Source organism: Serinus canaria, chromosome W, assembly GCF_022539315.1.
Source record: "Serinus canaria isolate serCan28SL12 chromosome W, serCan2020, whole genome shotgun sequence".
Lineage (NCBI taxonomy): Eukaryota > Metazoa > Chordata > Aves > Passeriformes > Fringillidae > Serinus > Serinus canaria.
The window spans coordinates 15,948,501-15,961,011 of record NC_066342.1 but is presented as its reverse complement, the minus strand read 5'-3'; the positions used below and the strand labels follow the sequence as shown (position 1 = coordinate 15,961,011).

The 12,511-nt window shown below is 45.6% G+C and overlaps 1 protein-coding gene across 2 annotated transcripts in view; it reads left to right on the top strand.

Annotated features, from left to right (window-relative positions):
• The window catches only part of LOC127060968 (uncharacterized), a 1,003,595-nt gene that overhangs the window by 460,935 nt on the left and 530,149 nt on the right, over positions 1-12,511 (top strand). The window lies entirely within an intron of this gene.

Below are 12,511 nucleotides of genomic sequence, written 5' to 3'. Positions count from 1 at the left end.
CTACTAGTGGCAGTGTACGTTACTGCTGGATCTGTTCCATTCTTAGAGCCTTCCCACTTAATACACCAAGGGGTGTTTGCCATATATTGGAATTTTTGAAGTATACTCACAGACCACGCACTGTCCCAAGGCTCTATCGGATCTTTCTGATCCTTGGCCTCACACTTCCATACCAGAGTGGTTTCTGTAACATTTTCTATGATCTTTTTATAGTGTGGCAAATAGCATTGCCATTGTGTGATGCCTCCCGACTGTCCCATAGGAGTTCCTAGTATGCCGTCACTTAGAATACAGTCTTTCTGGCTCATAGGTCTCATCCATGTTCGTATTTTCTCCCAAGTTTCCTTGACTACTAGCCTCTACTCGGGTGCCTGTTTGCTTGCAGTTGTTTTCTTTTTTTGTATTTTAGGTAGTTTTGATGTTTTGATTCCCCAATTTACTGGGTCTCCTGCTGCCTTAGGTATTGGCAGACAGGCAGTGATTCTACTGGTTTTTTGCATTTTGGCAAAATCTTTGACTAATCATATCATTACATTCTTAGCCCGAACTGCATTAGAAATTTTTATCACCTTTGTTTCTGCCTCTCTCTTCATTCTAGAATGAAGAGTGGTTAGTTGATCTTCTTTGCATCCCACATCCCAAAGACATTAAGGACTACAACATTAGCACAGTTACTAATAACATTCTCTGTTGTGGTGTGAAGCTATATCCTGTCCCTCAGGTGTGACAACTTCTTCCTTCCCCTCCCCCTGCCCCCTTGCCTTCTTCCTAACTGCTGTCTGTCAAGTTCCACATTCCAGTAAGAGCGTCATGTGATTGGCAAAAGTTCAAAAGATGCTTCTCAGACCTGGGGTCATTGGCCTGTCCAGGTGTCATTGTCTCCTGAGACCCTCCCCCTCCCACCTGGTTTGTGGCTCACCTATCCTCTCCCTCCCCCCTCCCTGTGGGCTTAAAAGAGACTGAAGCCATGTGGTCTTCATTCTGTTGGAGTTGTTACCAAGATTCAGAGCTCTGCCACCCTGGAATAAACTCTGGATTTAACCCTCTGGCGGAACCTCTCTCTTTCTCTTCACCATTGCCTGAACTTTTTCCACCAGAGGTAAACTGCGTTTCTGCTTTGCCTAGACTCATTCCGAGTGCCTAACTGTAACGTCCAGCCAGCCAAAAGTGTCTCTAAAGTGAAACATCCACAGCTGTTACTTTTGGTTCAGAGCATTAGGGCCGAACGAGCCCAGGCACGCTCCACTCAGCAGTATTGGGATTTTATTCCTATATATGGTGCCAAATGTGAGGCTGATTGAACTTGCAGCCCCAAGAAGTAATCTCAGAACCTCGGAAAAGCTTCAAGGCAGCCGAGCACCCACTCGACGAGCTTTGCCGGCATTGCTCTCAGTAGAGACTTTGGGACTGAACCCACAAGAAGTCTCGCGGACTGTTTGGCGCCCCTGGAAAGTGCAGCTCCTTTCTGGTGAGAAATTTTCCAGAGGAGAATAGGGGAGCCCCCTCCTGCCCCTGGGGGTCCTGTTCTGGTGAAGAGTCTTCCTGCCTGACCTTGCCAGCAACAACTTTGATTTTGGTGAGTATTTCTGCTCTTTAGAGGGGGTAGAAGCTCAAAAAACCGTCTCTGCCATGAGTACTGTTCCTTTTTGTTCTTGCATTTAGGCTGCGCAGCCCTGCGGAGTGGGAGCGATGTCCTGTTAGACATAGCTCACTGGGGTGTGTTTTTGCCGCTTTTATAATTCGCGGTGCCGGTGGAGGAGTGGGAGAGCTCTCCCTGCCCTTCCCCCGGCTAGGCACTGCGGCGTGCTCAGCTCTCTCGGTGCTAGGGTGGCTGCTCTCTCTCGGTGCGGTGTGGAGGGGAGGCTGCTCTCTCTCGGTGCAGGGGGGTGCTTTCTCAGCTCCCTAGACGCGGCACGGGTTGGCCCCAGTTTCAGCTTCGCCACGTGGAGCCGGCGGGGGAGGCTTTGTCTATCCTCCACAGCGGCAGGGCGGGTCCCGATTCAGTGCTACTGCCGCAGCAATTTTAAAAGCAGTGTATGCAGCTGCACTGTGAAAGGCTAACAGCTGCTCTTTATAGCTTCTTATCTGTGGGTTTTTTTTAGAAATCGGTAGTTGATTTGGCTTTGTTTTCGGTCGGCGGGACTTTGCGTATTGTGCCTTATACATCAAAAATGGGATCAAAGCTAAGCACAGCACAAAAAGGAGTGTATTATCATATTGTTGGAGTTTTAGTCAGTGGTAATGTTAAGTTCTCTAAAGGAAAATGGAAACCATTTATAAGGTGGCTTTTTCTACATTTCCCACAAATTTATCCTGAAGAAGTCCACTATATTCATTTTTGGGATAAAGTAGGAAATGAATTGATAACCTTGGGACAGTCTGGGGATATATCTTCAGCTAAATTTTTGTTCTGGAGTTTACAAGTTCGAACAGCCTTGCTCAAACAAAAAGAATTGGAGAAAAAGCCAAAATACAAGCAATGTACCTCTGCTCTCCCTGTCTCTCCCCCTCCCATCTCTAAACCTCTTACCCCAAAACTTGCTATTTTAAAGAGAGCACACTCTGCTAATGCCCTGGGAAGTCGACTCCCTGAGCACTTTAAAATGCCTGAGTTCCTTTGTCCACAAGGTCCTGGCCAGACTGCGTTGAATCTTTCTCAAAACCCTGTGTCCCCTGCTCTGAAACCCAGAGCACGTGTTAGCTTTTCGGAGAGCAGTGATCCCCAAAATGGCTCCCAGTCACTAGGGGGTCCACAAGATGGAGGATGCCACGTGGCACCTTCCCATACCTGGTTGTCTTCTTCCCAAGATCCCCCTAAGTATCCCAAAATTCCTTCCCCACCCCCCTCCCCTCCTGCTCTTCGTGACACCTCCCCTCCCCTCCCTTACCTGCTGTACCTTCAGCTCCGCCCCTCTACTCCTCCCAGGGGGCGACTGCCATTGTGACGTCACCAGGCAACCCCGCTCCCTGTTTTCACGGTGCCCCCGCCCCCTGCCAGCCCCCTGTCTCCGCCCCCTGTGCCCATTGTTTCTCCGCCCCCTCCCCGGGTTCCCATGGTGGGGGCACACCCACTGCTTGTCCCCACAGCTGTATCGGTGTTCCCAATGCTTCCGATTCAAGTGATACAGGGCAGGAAACTGCAGACCCAATTCAGGGTCCCACTTTGTCATTCGCTCCTGTTACGTAGCAGCCTGCAGCACAAGGGGGAGCACCCCCAACTGCTAATTGGAGCTCCTTTGGACGACAATTGATTAAAGCGATCTGTAAATCTCATAAAGAGTATGGCCCGCACAGTCCATATTTCCGTGGCCTTTTAAATTCTGAACTGAGTAAGACTGTAGTAGTCCCACATGATTTAAAACAGCTTTTCTCATGTCTCATGACCTCTACAGAATTCAAATTATGGGAATTAGCATGGAAACAACTGCTAAAAGAAGCTCTCCCAGGCTTGCAGGCTGATCCAAACACATCGAAAGATACCAATGGCATGCCAATTACCATTGCGCATCTCTCCGGTGAGGCCCAATGGTCTTTACCTTCAATCAAAGCTACTGTAATTCCTGTAGAAACACTCGAGAAAGTCAAAGAGGCAGCTGAAAAAGCATTCTTTTCCCTCCAACCCGAGGGGCCTTTTGAGCCTTATAGTAAGATCAAGCAGCTACCATCAGAGCCTTTTTTGAAATTTGTAGAAAAGTTAACTAGAGCGATTGAAATTGAAGTTAAAAAAGAGAATGCAAGGGAAGACGTTTTAGAGGAAATGGCATTTAAAAATGCAAATGAACAGTGTCGAGCGGCAATTTTGAGTCTTCCCCCAGGACCCCCCCCTACAACAAAAGATATGCTTCTAGTCTGTAACAGGAAAGTGCCTCTGATGAGTGTTGCTGAAAACACCAGACCAAGGCTGCTGCCAAGACTCCCTCAGCATGTCGCCGTTGCCAGACCTGCGCCCATTCCCTCAGAACAGCAGCACCCTGGGCAGCAGCGAAGACCAGCAATGGTTGACCCCACAAAGCTATGCCTGCTTTGCAACAACCTTGGGCACTGGAGTAGCCAGTGCCCCCTGAAAAAGCAATCTGATGAATTTTGAAATGACAGGGGAAGAGAACTACAAGCACTCCCAGGGGGTCAATAACAACAAAAAAAACTGAATGGGGAGCGCTGGCCTGCCAGGCGCGCAGACAGAAAAAGAGAAGGCCAACGGAATGAGGGAAACAAAATAAACCAAGCGCGGTAATGTTACTATTTCTGCAAGTGAAGCAAATGCTTCAAAGACCACATCTGCTGGTCCATTGCTGCAAGTGAAACAAAATAACCTTTGTTATGATTTAAGTGAACCTGTGTTAACCACATCTTCTGTCAATGAGCCTTACAGGTTGCAGCTGACAGAATCACTCTACTTGAAAGACACAAACTGGCATTTTATCTCTGTCAATCCAGAACAGAAGGGTACCTGGCGCCCAATTCCCTGTAAGTACATTGTCATTGGGGACACCAAACACACACCACAAGTGATTGAAATTGCTCCAGGAATGACAACATCAGATCCTGAGCAATTCGTTCTCGGGCTGCACTGTTTTCACCCACCCCTGTTTCTTCCCAAAGGAAAAATTGTTGCTCAAGCTATTCCTGTGCCGTGTTTACCTGAAGGCACCGAGAAACAAGGGCCCACAGTCACCCGGGTCCAAGTTATTGGGAAAGACAAACCCAAAAACTGGTGTAATGTCAGTGGGGGTGAGGAGTCAAAACGCATTGAAATGCTTGTAGACACGGGTACAGACTGCACAGTGATCCCAGTACAAGACTGGCAAGCACATTGGACTTTGCAAGACATTGCCAGTCACGTTCAAGGTGTACGAGGTCTTCAGATGGCAAGACGATCCAAGAGCGTCATCCAAATTGAGGGACCAAATGGACAATTGGCAAATATCTGCCCATTTATGTTAGATTATTCGGAACCATTGTTAGGGAGAGATTTCTTGGCCCAGTGGGGTGTCACAATTAATATTCCAGACTCTCCACAGGATTTTTGGGCAGCGGTCACTGAACAACGCCCAGTCCAAAAATGGAAGTGGAAAACAGACAAACCAGTTGAGGTGAAACAATGGCCGCTCAGTAAATAAAAATTAAAAGTGCTCCAGGAGCGAGTAGCAGAGCAATTAAAAAAGGGTCATGTGGTATTGTCCACAAGGGTCCCAGGATGAGGGAAGAGACGAGAAAGTTGACTCCATGTATCAGAAGCTTGATTTATTATTTTAATGATAGATAATATATTAAAACTATACTAAAAGAATAGAAGAAAGGATTTCACTAGAAGGCTAAGCTAAGAATAGAAAAGGAATAAATAACAAAGGCTCGTCTCTGACCGAGACTGTCCGGCCAGGTGAACTGTGATTGGCCCTTAATTGGAAACAGCCAGATGAGACCAATCACAGATTCCCCCTGTTGCATTCCACAGCAGCAGATAAGAATTGTTTACAGTTTTTTCCTGAGGCCTCTCAGCTTCTCAGGAGGGGAAAAATCCTAAGGAAAGGATTTTTCATAAAACATGTCGGTGACAAGGTCACATTGTGGGGACCTTGTCCCCGTGGAACTCTTTTGTGTTTGTCATTCAGAAAGCTGACAAAAAAGAGATGGCAGCTCCTCCATGACCTCTGACAAAATAATGACGTCATTGACGATATGGGTTCTCCCTAACCTGGTATGCCATCCCTAACTATGCTTCCCCAAGACTGGAAAGTAGCTGTTATTGATATAAAAGATTGTGTTTTCTACATTCCACTACACCCTGATGACGCACCACGTTTCGCATTTTCGGTCCCGATCATCAAAATGGAAGCCCCGATGAAAAGGTACCATTAGGAAGTTCTTCCTCAGGGACTAAAAGTCTTGCCATTGATCTGCCAGTGGTATGTCTTTTTCCTGCTTTCCCCAGTGCGTGCAGCTGCAGAAAAGGCCATCATCTATCATTATATGGATGATATCCTTGTGTGTGCCCCCAGTGATGATCTACTAATACATGCGCTTGACCTAACGATCAATGCATTAATTGTTGCAGTGTTTGAGCTCCAGGAACAGAAAATTCAAAAAACACCACCTTGGAAATATTTGGACTTAAAAATTAGGAATAGGACCATTGTTCCTCAAAAACTAGAAATCAATCCAAAGATCAAGACCCTTGAGGATGTCCACAAGTTGTGTGGGTCTTTAAACTGGGTAAGGCCATGGCTAGGTGGAACTAACGAAGACCTTGCCCCTCTTTTCAATTTACTGAAAGGGGGAGAGGACCCGGGTGCTCCTAGGTCTATTACCCCAGAGGCACAGAAAGCTCTAGAAAAGGTTCAGATTGCAATGTCCAAAAGACAGGCCCACCGATTTCAGCCTTACCTGCCATTCAATTTTATCATCTTAGGTAAGTTGCCATACGTCTACGGAATCATTTTCCAGTGGGAGGAAAAACAAACACCTAGGGCAAAGGATACACCAAAAAAGGGCCAGGACCAGAGGGACCCTCTCTTGATCATAGAATGGCTTTTCCTCAGTCACAAAAGGTCCAAGAGAATGATAAAGCCTCAGGAGCTGGTAGCAGAAGTGATCCGGAAAGCAAGGACCCGGATCAGGGAGCTAGCAGGATGTGACTTTGAGTGCATTCACATTCCAGCTGAGTTAAAATCAGGCCAAAATACTGTGTAAATATTGGAATAATTGTTTCAAGAAAATGAAGTGTTGCAGTTTGCTCTAGATTCCTACTCAGGGCAAATTTCTGTCCAGAGGCCTGCCCACAAAATGTTCGAACTAGATTTTCAATTCACTCTGAAATTGAGAAGTGCTCTAAGTAGGAGACCTTTAAAAAGGGCTCTGACTGTCTTTACAGATGCGTCCGGGAGGTCTCACAAGTTCGTTATGATTTGGAAGGATCCTCAAACCCAGCAGTGGGAGACAGACATTGCTGAGGTGGAAGGTTCACCTCAAGTTGTGGAATTGGCTGCAGTTGTTAGAGCTTTTGAAAAGTTCTCAGAACCGTTCAATTTGAATACAGATTCTGCATATGTGGCAGGAATAGTATCCAGGGCCGATCAAGCAATACTGCAAGAAGCGTCTAACATCGCACTTTTCAAATTGTACTCAAAACTTGTAAAGTTAGTCACCCACCTAGAGCAACCATTTTATGTGATGCACGACAGGTCACACACTGACTTGCCAGGGTTTATTGCCGAAGGCAACAGAAGGGGAGATGCTCTTTCTGCACCTGCAGTGATGGCCACTCTCCCAAATGTTTTTGAACAGGCAAAAATCAGCTTTTCCACCAAAATGCACCTGGCCTAGTTCAGTCAGTTTCACATCACTCGAGAACAGGCCAAAGCGATTGTAGACACATGCCCAAATTGCCAACAACATGTACTCCTACAATGAGTACGGGAGCAAACCCAAGGGGATTGAACAGTTGTGAACTGTGGCAAACAGATGTTACACGTATACAGTCATTTGGACGTCAGAAATACGCTCACGTTAGTGTAGATACCTTTTCTGGAGTGGTCTATGCTTCTGCCCACACAGGAGAATCATCTATCTATGCTATCAAGCACCTCTTACAGGCTTTTTCTTTCATGGGCATCTCCAAGGAGCTGAAAACTGATAACGGACCTGTTTACAAATCCAAGGAATTCAGGAGCTTCCTGCAGCAATGGGGAGTACAGCACAAAACTGGCATCCCCTACTCCCCTACAGGTCAAGCCATAGTAGAAAGGACTCACTTTGATATCAAAAGGGTCCTAGACCAGCAACATCAGGTTCTGAAGGTGGAACCTCCCCACATCTGGTTGTCCAGGGCACTGTTCACAATCAATTTTCTGAACTGTTCCTTTGACAGCTTGAATCCGCCCATCCTACGCCACTTTGGGGGCAGCAGTCATACGTTGATGAAAGAAAAGCCTCCGGTTTTAGTAAAGGAGCCTGAGACTTGGAGAACGGTAGGACCTTACAAATTGGTTACTTGGGGACGTGGATATGCCTGTGTGTCCACCCCCTCTGGTTTAAGGTGGATTCCTTCCAAATGGGTAAAGCCCTATGTTCCGAAGGTCTCAGAGAAATCTACTGAAGCACCCCAGGTTGCTAATGCTGCCTGGAGAAGGAAACGCAGCACGTGTTCTCTGGAGAAAATTCCACTTAAAACTCCTATCTGGAATAGTTTGTAAAATATGTTTGTCTTAAGTTTCCTTTTACCGGTTTAGATCCTGCTGTTCGTGTGCAATCTCGAGACGCCATTAGACCGAGCCTGCTCCTCATCCTACTCGCGAATATTTCTCCAGCAATCTCCTGGATAGTCTCTCAGCACAAAGTGAATGTATGGACCACCTTGGCCAAAGCCCTTGGACAAGATCGCATCTGTCTCTCCACAGTGACAGCCTCTGACCCCCTGTCAGCTTGCCTGGTGGGAGTTCCCTTTAAATCCTCAGAGTTCCCAAACGAAATGTGGAATGCTTTAAATGAAGTTAACTCACTCGCACCTTCTCCTGGCCGCTACCCTGCTGACAATCCCTTACTGTTTTGGCAGGAGTGAGCGAGAAAGTTACCAGTGCGAAAAAGGGAGCCACAAGAGTTCCATCTCTTAGGCTCCATGAATGCAACCTTTTGCGTTCACTTTAAATTCAATTCCCACTTACCATATCATGAAGCTAAACGAAATACCTATCCTGACCCTAGCAACCCACATCACACAGACAAAAACAGGTGTGAAAATTCAGTCCCAGTCATGCACTCGTCAGGTGGTGATTATAAGCCTCGTGAACTCCCAAGAGGTGTGTTTTCAATATGTGGAGACAGAGAGAGCATGGGCAGGTCTCCCTCCTCGTCTGCTCGGAGATCCATGCACCTTTGGTAAGCTGAGCCTGTTAACCCCAAATCGAGCAAACCTAATACACTGGCAAATAAAAAACAACACACATAGATTGGCTATCCAAAAAAGAGACCTAAGGCAATTGGACCCTGACTGTAATTCAGAAATTGTTCACTGGTCCAGACTGAAGGCCACTGCAATTACAGTCCTTCTGCCGTGGATCTCGGCAGCAAAAAGCATGGGAGAATTAGGCCGACTGGAATGTTGGGTTGCAATACCGGCAAATCTCACTTCTACTGCCCTAAGTGACCTCTTATCGGACGAGGAAATTACCAGGCAAGCCACCATTCAAAATACGGCAGCCATAGACTATCTGCTCCTTCTGCACAACCATCACTGTGAAGAATTTGAAGGCCTCTGCTGCCTCAACTTGTCATCAAAAGCAGAGAACGTCCATGCCACAATCGACAAGATGAAAACCATGGTGAATGACATCAAGAGAGAAACTGATGACAGCCTGAGTGGATTGTTGAAAGGCTGGGGACTCTCGGGCTGGCTGGGATCTATTCTGAAAACTCTGGTTTTAGTACTGTTTATTTTAGTTATTGTTATTGTAGTTGTTAGCACTGTTTTTGGTTTAATCAAATGCATGGTTCTCAAGTTGATTTCAAGCTCCCCTCCCCTTCCTGAAGTTTACCATTTAGAAGCCGTTAGTGCTCCAATAGATGACATAGAAGCCTCAGCAGAAAACACTGACCCTCCTGTAGAGGAGGAGCCAATTTACCAACCATGGTTTGGCAAACATTCTGCACCACGCATCCAGTCCTCTTCTTTTTAAACAAAACTAGGGGGAGATGTTGCAGTGTGAAGCAATATCCTGTCCCAGTTAAGGTGTGCCAACCTCTTCCTTCCCCTCCCCCTTTCCCCCTTTCTGAAGTGATGTCCGTCAAACTCCACATCTCAGCAAGGGTGTTGTGTGATTGGCAGAAGTTCAAAAGATGCTTCTCAGACCTGGGGTCATTGGCCTGTCCAGGTGTCATTGTCCCCTGAGACCCTCCCTCTCCCACCTGGTTGGTGGCTCACCTATCCTCTCCCTCCCCCCTCCCTGTGCGCTTAAATGACACAGAGACCATGTGGTCGGGATTGTGTTGGAGCTGTTAGCAAGATTCAGAGCTCTGTGACCCTGGAATAAAATTCTGGATTTAACCCTCCGGTGGAACTGCTCCCTTTCCTCTTCACCATCACCTCAACCTTTTCTACTAGAGGTAAACTGAGTTTCTACCATGCCTAGACTTATTCCAAGTGCCTAACTGCAACTTCCAGCCAGCCAAAGGTGTCTCTGAGGTGAAACACCACAGCTGCCGCCTTTGGTCCAGAGCAGGGCTGGACGAGCCCAAGCACGTTCCACCCAGCAATATTGGGATTTTATTCCAATAATGTGTGGTCTTTCTATTCAAACTAATTCACATATGTCAAAGGTATAGTTCTGTAACTTTAACCATATCTAATCTGGAACACATATGAACTCCAAATCTTTAAGTCTACCTTTATTAAAATGTTTAAATCTCTTGGTTTAGAGATTTCAATCACAAGGTATGTAGGGCTTATTTATTTGGCTCATACTATTAACCATTACTATGAATCATTTGAACTGTAGTTCTAGAATGTAATTATGTCGTAGTTACAGTTAAAGCATCATTAATTTGTACTAGTAGACTACACAGAACAAGGAATTTTCTCTGCTTCTTTTTTAGGTGCTGTATGTCCATCTGTAGGAAAGATTGTTAAAATAAAAGCTTCCAACACAAGTGATTTGCATGAATGAAAAGGGTTATCACTTATTTGTAGTGCATTCAAAATATCAAGTTCAAATCTGGGAGATGAGTGCTAAAGCAGATGAGCAGATGACTATTTCTGAACTTCACCACTTTATCTAGATCATATAAAAACTAAGAAAGAAAAACGTATCTTTGTAGTTTGTCTTCGATGAAAAGGTAGCTGCATTGTTACTTCTCAGTGTTACAGTGTCTGTTTTGTATCAAAGTTCCTTTCCAAAACCATAAATGTTTCATCTGGGACCTCATATGATGACAGCGAATGAAGGAAATAATTTTCAGTTTTACAGATGCCTCAAGAAAAACAACAAAATTCACTCCTCCCCTTCCTGTCAATGTATAGTCTGGGTTTGTTTGGGGTGGGTGGTTTTTTGGGGGGATGTGGATTGGTGAGGTGTTTTTCTGTTTGTGTTTTTTTTGTTTTGGTTTGTTTTTGTGTTTGAACTGATAGTGAATTCCTTCAGGGGAAACTTAGAATATTCAATGTTTTTAATTTCTATTGTATATTATTAGCTTGTACTAAACTCATTTTCTGTTGAAAAAATTCCAGCATAAGTCAAATATTTAGCACAATAACACCTACATACACCCATGTAGAAACCCCTATTGAACACATTGTGTTCTTTATACCATTGCTAGCTTGAACTCTTATACTAATTCTTAAATTATTTTAAGATGTTGTCAGTGAGCTCTGTGCAAGTTCCTGTTAAACACTTAATTATACCAGCAATCAAACTTCACAGATTGGGAGTTTCTCCTAAAGCATTAGTTGCATGTTTGTCCCACCATTGTTCTTCCTTTCAATCTTCCCATCCTCCACTAAAGTTCAGTTTAATGTCAAACACTCCAACCAGTGTGGTGCAGTTGATCCACTTGAGAGAAGGGATGGCAGCCAGAGGAGCCTTGTCAGGCTTGAGAAGTAGGCTCATGAGAACCTCATGAAGTTCAACAAGGCCAAGTGCAAGGTGCTGCACCTGGGTCGGGTTAATTCCTAATATCAGTACAGACTAGAAGATTAATGGATTGAGAGCAGCCCTGAAGAGAAGGACTTGGGGGCACTGGTGAATGAAAAATTGGACATGAGTCGGCAGTGTTTGCTTGCAGCTTAGAAAGCCAATTCTGTCCTGGGCTGTGTCCAAAGCAGTATGGCCAGCAGGGCAGGTGAGGGGATTCTGCCCCTCTATTCTGCCTTTGTATGACCCCACCTGGAGTACTGTGTGCAGCTCTGGGGTTCTCAGCACAAGAAAGACATGGGCCTGTTGTAGCAGGTACAGAGGAGGCCACAAAGATGATCAGACATCTGGAGCACCTCTCCTAGGAAGACAGGCTTGTTCATACTGGATAAGGTTCTGGGGAGGCCTTATTGCAGCCTTTCAATGCATAAAAGGAGCTTATAAGAAAGATGAAAGGAGACTTTTTACATGGGCAGAGAGTGACCGGACAGGGGGCAAGAGTTTTAAATTGAGAGTAGATTTAGATTGGATGTAAGGAAGACTTTTTTTGGTTTTTAAATATGATGAGGGTGGTGAGACACTAGAAGAGGTTCCCCAGAGAGGTTGTAGATGCCCTATCCCTGGAAGTATTCAAGGTCAGGTTGGATGGGTCTTTGAGCAACTTGATCTAATGGACCATGTTCCTACAAGGTGGTTTGACTAGATGATCTTTAAAGGTCCCTTCCAATACAAGACTATAAGTCTTTTACCTCCTTGAGTCACCCTGAGCAGTGCAGGGGAATAGGGGTTTGTCTCTGCCACTCCTTATTCCTCATACTTTTTCCCTTCTATGATGTGGGGTCCCTCCCATGGGCTACAGACCTTCAGAAAAATCTTCTTTAACATAGCCT